Source organism: Dipodomys merriami, unplaced genomic scaffold, assembly GCF_024711535.1.
Source record: "Dipodomys merriami isolate MVZ:Mamm:240054 unplaced genomic scaffold, mDipMer1.0.p SCAF_88, whole genome shotgun sequence".
Lineage (NCBI taxonomy): Eukaryota > Metazoa > Chordata > Mammalia > Rodentia > Heteromyidae > Dipodomys > Dipodomys merriami.
In genome coordinates this window covers 3,966,941-3,974,898 of record NW_027206490.1, presented here as the reverse complement: position 1 = coordinate 3,974,898, position 7,958 = coordinate 3,966,941, and the positions used below count along the sequence as shown (strand labels likewise).

Here is a 7,958-nt window from a genome sequence, read left to right as displayed (position 1 = left end):
AGGAAATAGAAGAGTCAATCCAAAAATTCATATGGAACAATAAAAGACCCCAAATAGCAAAAACGCTCCTCAATGGAAAGAACACTGCTGGAGGAATATCAATACCAAATTTCAAACTCTACTATAAAGCCATAGTAATCAAAACAGCTTGGTATTGGCATAAGAACAGACCTCAGGACCAATGGAATAGAATTGAAAACCCAGAAATGAACCTACAGACCTATAGCCATCTAATCTTCGATAAGGAAGCTAAAACAATAGAATGGAAGAAAGACAGCCTCTTCAGTAAATGGTGCTGGCAAAATTGGTTAACTACATGTAGAAAACTAAAGCTAGATCCTTATATATCACCCTGCACCAGAATCAACTCCAAATGGATCAAAGACCTTGAACTCAAAGCAGACACTCTGAAAACATTACAGGATGGAATAGGAGAAACCCTAGGTCTCCTTGGCTCAGGCCGAAATTTTCTGAATAGAGACCTGGAAGCACAACAAATCAAAGAAAGGTTGGACAAATGGGATTGCATAAGGTTGCAGAGCTTCTGCATGGCAAATGACATAGCTAGCAAGATCAATAGAAAGCCCACGGATTGGGAGAAGATCTTTACTAGCCATACAACGGACAAGGGTCTCATATCTAAAATATACTTGGAACTCAAAAAATTGAACCACCCAACAACAAATCCTCAAAGAAACAACTGCCCAATAAATAAGTGGGCGAAAGACTTAAAGAGAAGCTTCTCTGAAGAAGAAAGAAGGATGGCCAATAGACACATGAAGAAATGTTCAACATCCCTAGCCATAAAAGAAATGTAAATCAAAACAACATTGAGATATCACCTCACTCCAGTTAGAACAGCAAAAATCAAGAACTCTAACAACAACAGATGCTGGAGGGGATGTGGACAGACAGGAACCTTACTTCATTGTTGGTGGGAATGTAAATTTGTTCAACCACTTGGGAAAGCAGTATGGAGGTTCCTCAAAATACTTCACATAGATCTCCCCTATGATCCAGCAATCCCACTTTTGGGCATTTACCCAAATGTTTACAAACAAGCCCACACTAAAGCTACCAGCACAAATTTGTTTTTTGCAGCATTATTTACCATAGCTAAGATATGGAACCAACCCAGATGCCCCTCAGTAGATGAATGGATCAAGAAAATGTGGTATATATACACAATGGAATTCTATGACTCCATCATAAAGAATGACATTTCCCCATTTGTTAGGAAATGGAAAGGTTTGGAAAAAATTATATTAAGTGAAGTAAGCCAGGCCCAAAGTAGCATAGGTCCCATGGTTTCCCTTATTTGCAATATGTAGTATAGGTATGAGTCAAGCGGAAAAGGTCAAATAATGTGATGTTAGGAAAATGAACCCTTAAATATGTATTTTAATGTTTTCGTTTCTTTCATGCATGTGTTTCTAACGCATTTATAAGATTATTTCTTTGTTGCTTTGTATGTCCCTCCCCCACAGTGTAACCCCCGCTTTCACTATATTTGATGTCAGTATAACATGTGGAGGAGATGGGGACAAACAAGTCGTTTAAGGATTCAGGTGGACCTGTTGCAACCATGAGAAGTACAAAATGTCATGTCAAAACCAACTTTACAATGTCTGTGGGGGGGGAGGGGGGTATAATTGAGTGGGGTAAGGGGGGAGGCTGGGAAGGGAGGTGAAGGGTAAACAAAGGAGGAGGCTGCAATGCTTGGTAAGAAATGTATGCATTATCCTGCCCATGTAATTGTAGCCCATCTATACATTATGTTCTCAAATAAAATAAAATTAAATTAAAAAAAAAGAATGTAGAGAATGGTGGGGTGGGGAAGTGGGGAGAAGGAGAAGGATTGAGATTGGGGGGGAGAGGGTAGGCGGGGAAGGGATGTGAAGGGTAAATCAAAGGAGGAGGCTGCAATGCTTGGTAAGTAATGTACGCATTATCCTGCCCATGTAATTGTAACCCCTCTGTACAGTATGTTCACAAATAAAATAATATAAAATTTTAAAAAAAATAAAAAAATAAAAAAAGAATGTAGAGAATCAAAAAAAAAAGTAGGATATTTAATGCAGTAGATCGAATCTCAGGGATTGAAGAGAGCCTAGGTATTAAAAAGAACATACAACTATCCAAGACAAATCGAAGAAACATGATAGATCTATTCAACATTTGGAATAGACAATCAGTAGGCCTACTCTGAGGACAATTGGTGTAGAGGAACAGCTAGAGACAGAAGTTAATTGTCTAGGAAATTTGTTTATCAGGATCCAAGCAGAGAACTTTCCAAACATACAAAAAGATAGGCCTATTCAGATACAAGATGCTTGTAGAACCCCAAATAGACCACACCAGAACAACACTTCCCATTGTCACATTATAATCCACTCAGGATCAATTAAGACCAAGAATAAGTTCCTAAAAGATGTCAAGGAGAAAAGATCAATCACCTATAAAGGAAAACCAATTAGAATCATCTCATATTTTTCAGCAGAGATAATTAAAGCAAGAAGAGCCTGGAAGGCTGTATGTCATGCCCTGAAGACCAACAATTTTCAACCAAGAATACTGTACCCAGCTAAATTCTCCTTCATAACCGAAGGTCAAATAAAAACCTTCCATAGCAAAGAAAAACTGAAAAATATATCTCTACCAAACCAGCCCTACAAAAAATACTTAAAGATGACCTACACATAGAAAACCAACAAGACCACAATAATGGCTAAGAAACCACACCCAAACTGAGAATCCAAAACCATAGGAAGAACCAAGTTTCCACAGCCCCCACAGAGGTGGATAGCATGGCAGGAGCTACCAAACACCTCTCAGTCCTAGCTCTCAACATTAATGGACTTAAAGCTCCAATTTAGCGAAACAATCTGTCTAGTTGGATTAAAAAGCAAGATAATTCTATCTCTTGCCTTTAGGAGTCACACCTTGCCCATAAAAACAAACACATTTTGGTAATGAAAGGCTAGAATAAAATCTACCAAGCAAACAGCTGCCATAAACAGGAAGGAGTTGCAATAATAATATCAGATAAAATATGCTTCAAATTAAAATTCGTGTAAAGAGTTAAAGAAGGTGGCTACATACGACTTATGGGTTCTCTACTTCAGGAGGATATTACAATCTTAAATATGGAATCGCCAAACAATGGAGCACCCAAATTTATCCAAGAAACACTATTTTCCCTCAGATCTCACATAGATCCAAAGACATTAATTGTTGAGAATTTTAACACACCGCTATCCCCACTATATAGATCAAATCGGCAAAAAATCAACAGAGAAACCACAGATCTAAACAACTGCATAGATCAACTAGATTTAACAGACATCAGAATACAGGTTTTACTCTGCAGCACATGGAACATTTTCCAAAAGAAATCACATTTTAGGTCACAAAACAAACTTGTCCAAATTCAGAAACACTGAAGTTACACCTTACATTTTGTCAGACCACAAGGGAATAAAATTAGAACTCAACACCAAAAGCCACCAAAAAAGTCTTGTAACAAATGGAGGTTGAACAACACACTGTTGAATAAACAGGGGGTCATGGAAGAGATTAGAAAGGAAATTCAAATGTCCATGATATTCAACAAAAATGAACACACAAATTACCAGCTCCTCTGGGACACAGAAAAGGCAGTACTCAGAGGCAAGTTTATAGCTCTGAGTTCCTACACCAACAAATTAGAGATATCTGAAACCAACCATTTAATGAGACATCTGAACCACCTTGACAAAGAGCAGCAAGATAAACTCCAATTCAATAGATAGAAAGAAATAATTAACATTAAATCAGAGTTAAAAGAATTAGAATAAACAAAAAACAGAAAGAATCAACAAAACAAAGAGTTGGTTCTTTGAAAAAATTAACAAAATTGACAGACCCTTAGCAAATCTTATCAGAAAATGAAGGAACACACCCAAATAAATAAAGTCAGAGATGAGAATGGAAACATCACCACGGAAACAACCAAGATTCTGAACATTTTAAGGGAATATTTTCAAACCTTTATGCTAATAAGTTTGAAACTTGGCAGAAATGGAACTTTTGCTAGCAATTATCAACATGCAAATACTAAAACAAGATGGGTTAAAACATTTTAAGGGGCCCATATCAAGCGTTGAAATAGACACAGCAATAAGAGACCTCCCATCTAAGAAAATCCCAGGACCAGATGGATTTTACAGCAGAATTGTACAAGACCTTCAAAACAGAGCTCACACCAATACTCCTCTAAATCTTCAATGAAATTGAAAGAGAAAGTTCACTACCAAACTCATTCCATGAAGCCATCATAACCTTCATCCCAATACCAAGCAAGGAATCATGAAAGAAAGAGAACTATAGACCCATTTCTTTGATGAACATTGATACAAAATTTTCAACAAAATTTTGGCCAATCGAATTCAACACTTCATCCAAAAAATCATGCACCACTATCATACAGGATTCATTTCAGGGATGCAAACCTGGTTCAATGTACACAAATCAATTAATATAATTTATCATATCAACAAGAGCAAGGATTAAAACCACATGGTTATCTCAACAGCTGCAGAAAAAGCATTGGACCCGATCCAAAACGCCTTTATGATAAGGGTTCTGGAAAAATTAGGTATCTATGGAACATTCCTCAATACAATAAAAGCTGTATATGGAAAACCTACAGCCAGAATTATAATTAATGGTGAAAAACTACAGCCATTTCCTCTTAACACAGAAATGAGACAAGGATGTCCACTCTCAACTTCTCTTCAATTTAGTATTAGAATACCTAGCTACAGAAATAAGACAATATGCCAACATAAAAGGGATGCAAATAGGGAAAGAAGAAGTAAAATACTCCCTCTTTGCAGATGACATAATCTTGTACTTAAGGAATCCCACGGACTCCACTCCCAAATTACTCAAGCTAATTCAAAACGTGGGCAAAATAGAAGGGTATAAAATTAACCCTCAAAAATCAATGGCTTTTCTATATGCCAACAATTAGAAAAGCGTGGCTCAAATCAAGAAAGGTTTTCCATTTGTAATAGCCCCTCAAAAATAAAATACCTAGGAATTAACTTAACCAAAGAAGTAAAGGATTTCTATGATGAAAACTTTAAAAAATCTGAAAAAGGAAATCAAAATAGAACTTAGAAAGTGGCAAAACCTCCCATGCTCCTCGATAGGAAGGATGAACATTGTGAAATGGCAATATTTCCCAAGACTATCTACAAGTTCAATGCCATACCTATCAATATTCCTACCGCCTTCTTCAAGGAAATAGAAGAGGCAATCCAAAAATTCATATGGAACAACAAAAGACCCCCAATTGCAAAAAGCGATCCTTAACAGAAAGAACGGTGTTGGAGGAATATCAATACCAAATTTCAAACTCTACTACAAAGCCATAGTAATTTAAACACTTTTATACTGGCACAAGAAAAGACCTCAGGAACAATGGACTAGAATTGAAAACCCAGAAATGAACCTACAGACCCATAATCATCTAATATTCGATAAAGGTCTAAAAAGATAAAATTGAGGAAAGACAGGCTGATCAGAAAATGGTACTAGCAAAATTGGTTAATCACTTGTTGAAAATTAAGGCTAGATCCTTATATATCACGCTGTACCAGAATCAACTCCAAATGAATCAAAGACCTCGGAGTCAAAGCAAATATTCTTTAAACATTACCTAGAAAGCCTATGTCTCCTTGACAAAGGCTGAAATTTTCTGAAAAGAAACCCAGAAGCAAAACAAATGAAAGAAAGTTTGGACAAATGGGATTGCATGCAATTGCAGAGTTTCTGCATGGCAAAGGACATAGCTAGCAAGATCACTAGAAAGCCCACGGAATCGGAGATGATCTTCACTAGCCATACAACCGACAAGGGTTTCATATCTAAAACAGACCTGGAAATAAAAAAAATAAATCCCCAACACAAATACTCAAAGAAAATACTGCCCAATAAATAAGTGGGCTAAAGACATAAAGAGAAACTTCTCTGAAGAGGAAAGGAGGATGACCAATAAACGCATGCAGAAATGCTCAACGTCCCTAGCCATAAAAGAAATGCAAATCAATCAACATTAATATATCACCTCACCCAAGTTAGAATGGCTATAATCAAGAACTCTAATAACAACAGATGCTGGAGGGGATGTGGACAAAAGGGAACCTTAATGCATGGTTAGTGGGAGTGTATTCTTGTTCAACCCCTTTGGAAAGTAGTATGGAGGTTCCTCCAAAGACTCCACATAGAGCTTCCCTATGATCGAGCAATCCCACTTTTGGGCATTTACCCAAATGATCACAAACTAGACCATAAAAAAGCTACCAGCACAAATATATTTATTGCAGCTTTACCATAGCTATATGGAGCCAACCCAGATGCCCCTCAGTAGATGAATGGATCAAGAAAATGTGGTATATATACACAATGGAATTCTATGCCTCCATCAGAAAGAATGACATTGCCCCATTTGTTAGGAAATGGAAAACTTGGAAAAAATTATATTAAGTGAAGTAAGCCAGGCCCAAAGTAACATAGGTCCCATTGGTTCCCTTATTAGCAATTACTAGTGTATGTCTGAGACACGCAGAAATTGTTAGATAAGTTGATGTTAGGTGAAATGAACCCGAAAATAAGAATTCAAATTTTTTCCTTTCCTGTAATTATTTCTAACATATTTATAAGATTATTTCTTTGTTACTTTGTATGTCCCTCCCGCATGGTATAACCCCTGTTTTCACTGTATTTGATGTTGGTATAATTTGTGGAGGGGAAGGGAAAAATTTTTTAAAATATGGATACAGGTGGACATATCAATGTAAGTTTTTTCCATCATAAACACAATTTTACAGAAACAAGATAAATAGCAATTTAGGAAACAATAAGGTTTCCTTGTTACAAATAGGCAACCAAGGATATATGCCTGTCTTAAGATTGCATCATTAATTACTTAAATTTACAGGACACTACATGCTTCAGCAGCACATTTACCCAAATTACAATACAGAGATTAACATGGCTCTTGCACAAGGATGATATGAAAATTTGTGAAGAAATGAAAAACAGTTACTAAACAGTTGATTACAAATATACAAGTGTAATTATACATGTAATTCATAGGAATAAAAGTTAGTTTTACACCATTCAATTTTCACCTTTTTATAAAGGCCTTTACATTGCATAACCTTTATAAAAGTTTTGAAATTAAATAACATTTTCATTTTATCCCAAATAAATAAAATTCTATAAGGACGTAGGAATTAAAGGAATCTTAAACCTTTTCTATATGGAATGCAATCTGAAAGGACACGTTAATGAACCTATATATTATAAAACAATGTCGAATTCAAAGTATTATATCTAGGAGAGAATGAACTAGATGATGGATATTATACAAACAGAATACTAAATATTTTAAAATATACTTTTTTCAGACAAGCACCAGAAATATCTTTAGTTTCTCTACTACTCATTTCAACAGATAAGTTAAAAATATTTCTTATTAAAAAATCACAAACGCTACAGAAATAATTATAGATGTATACAAACAACTTGAATGTATATTGACATCAAAGTCAGGCAATTCACTTGGAAGAATACCATGGAATTCATGAATGTTTAAAGTAAGATATTGCTGTTGCTTTGTATTGTGAAAATATTTTGTATGGACACATAGGATGAACTGGCAATTTTGAAATTTAAGAAATTTACCCACACCATTAGGACTTAGGAGAACAATTTGTACAGCTTTCCACAACATCAAAGAGGTAGTGATACATACTTATTCTTTTGGCAATATCAAATGAAGTTTCTTCCAAGTTTTGCTTCAGACCAGGTTTGATATAATGGTTCAACAGAAGGAGATCTAGCATAACTTTGCTATTTCTATTCCCAGCAGCAAAATGCAAGGGGGTCAAGGGGCCTTTAGTCTGGCC

General features: G+C 35.8%; 1 pseudogene; it reads left to right on the top strand.

Moving 5' to 3' along the window:
• The first annotated feature begins 6,993 nt into the window (after window positions 1-6,993).
• LOC138820417 (U6 spliceosomal RNA) lies at window positions 6,994-7,090 on the top strand (annotated as a pseudogene).
• Window positions 7,091-7,958: the final 868 nt, after the last annotated feature.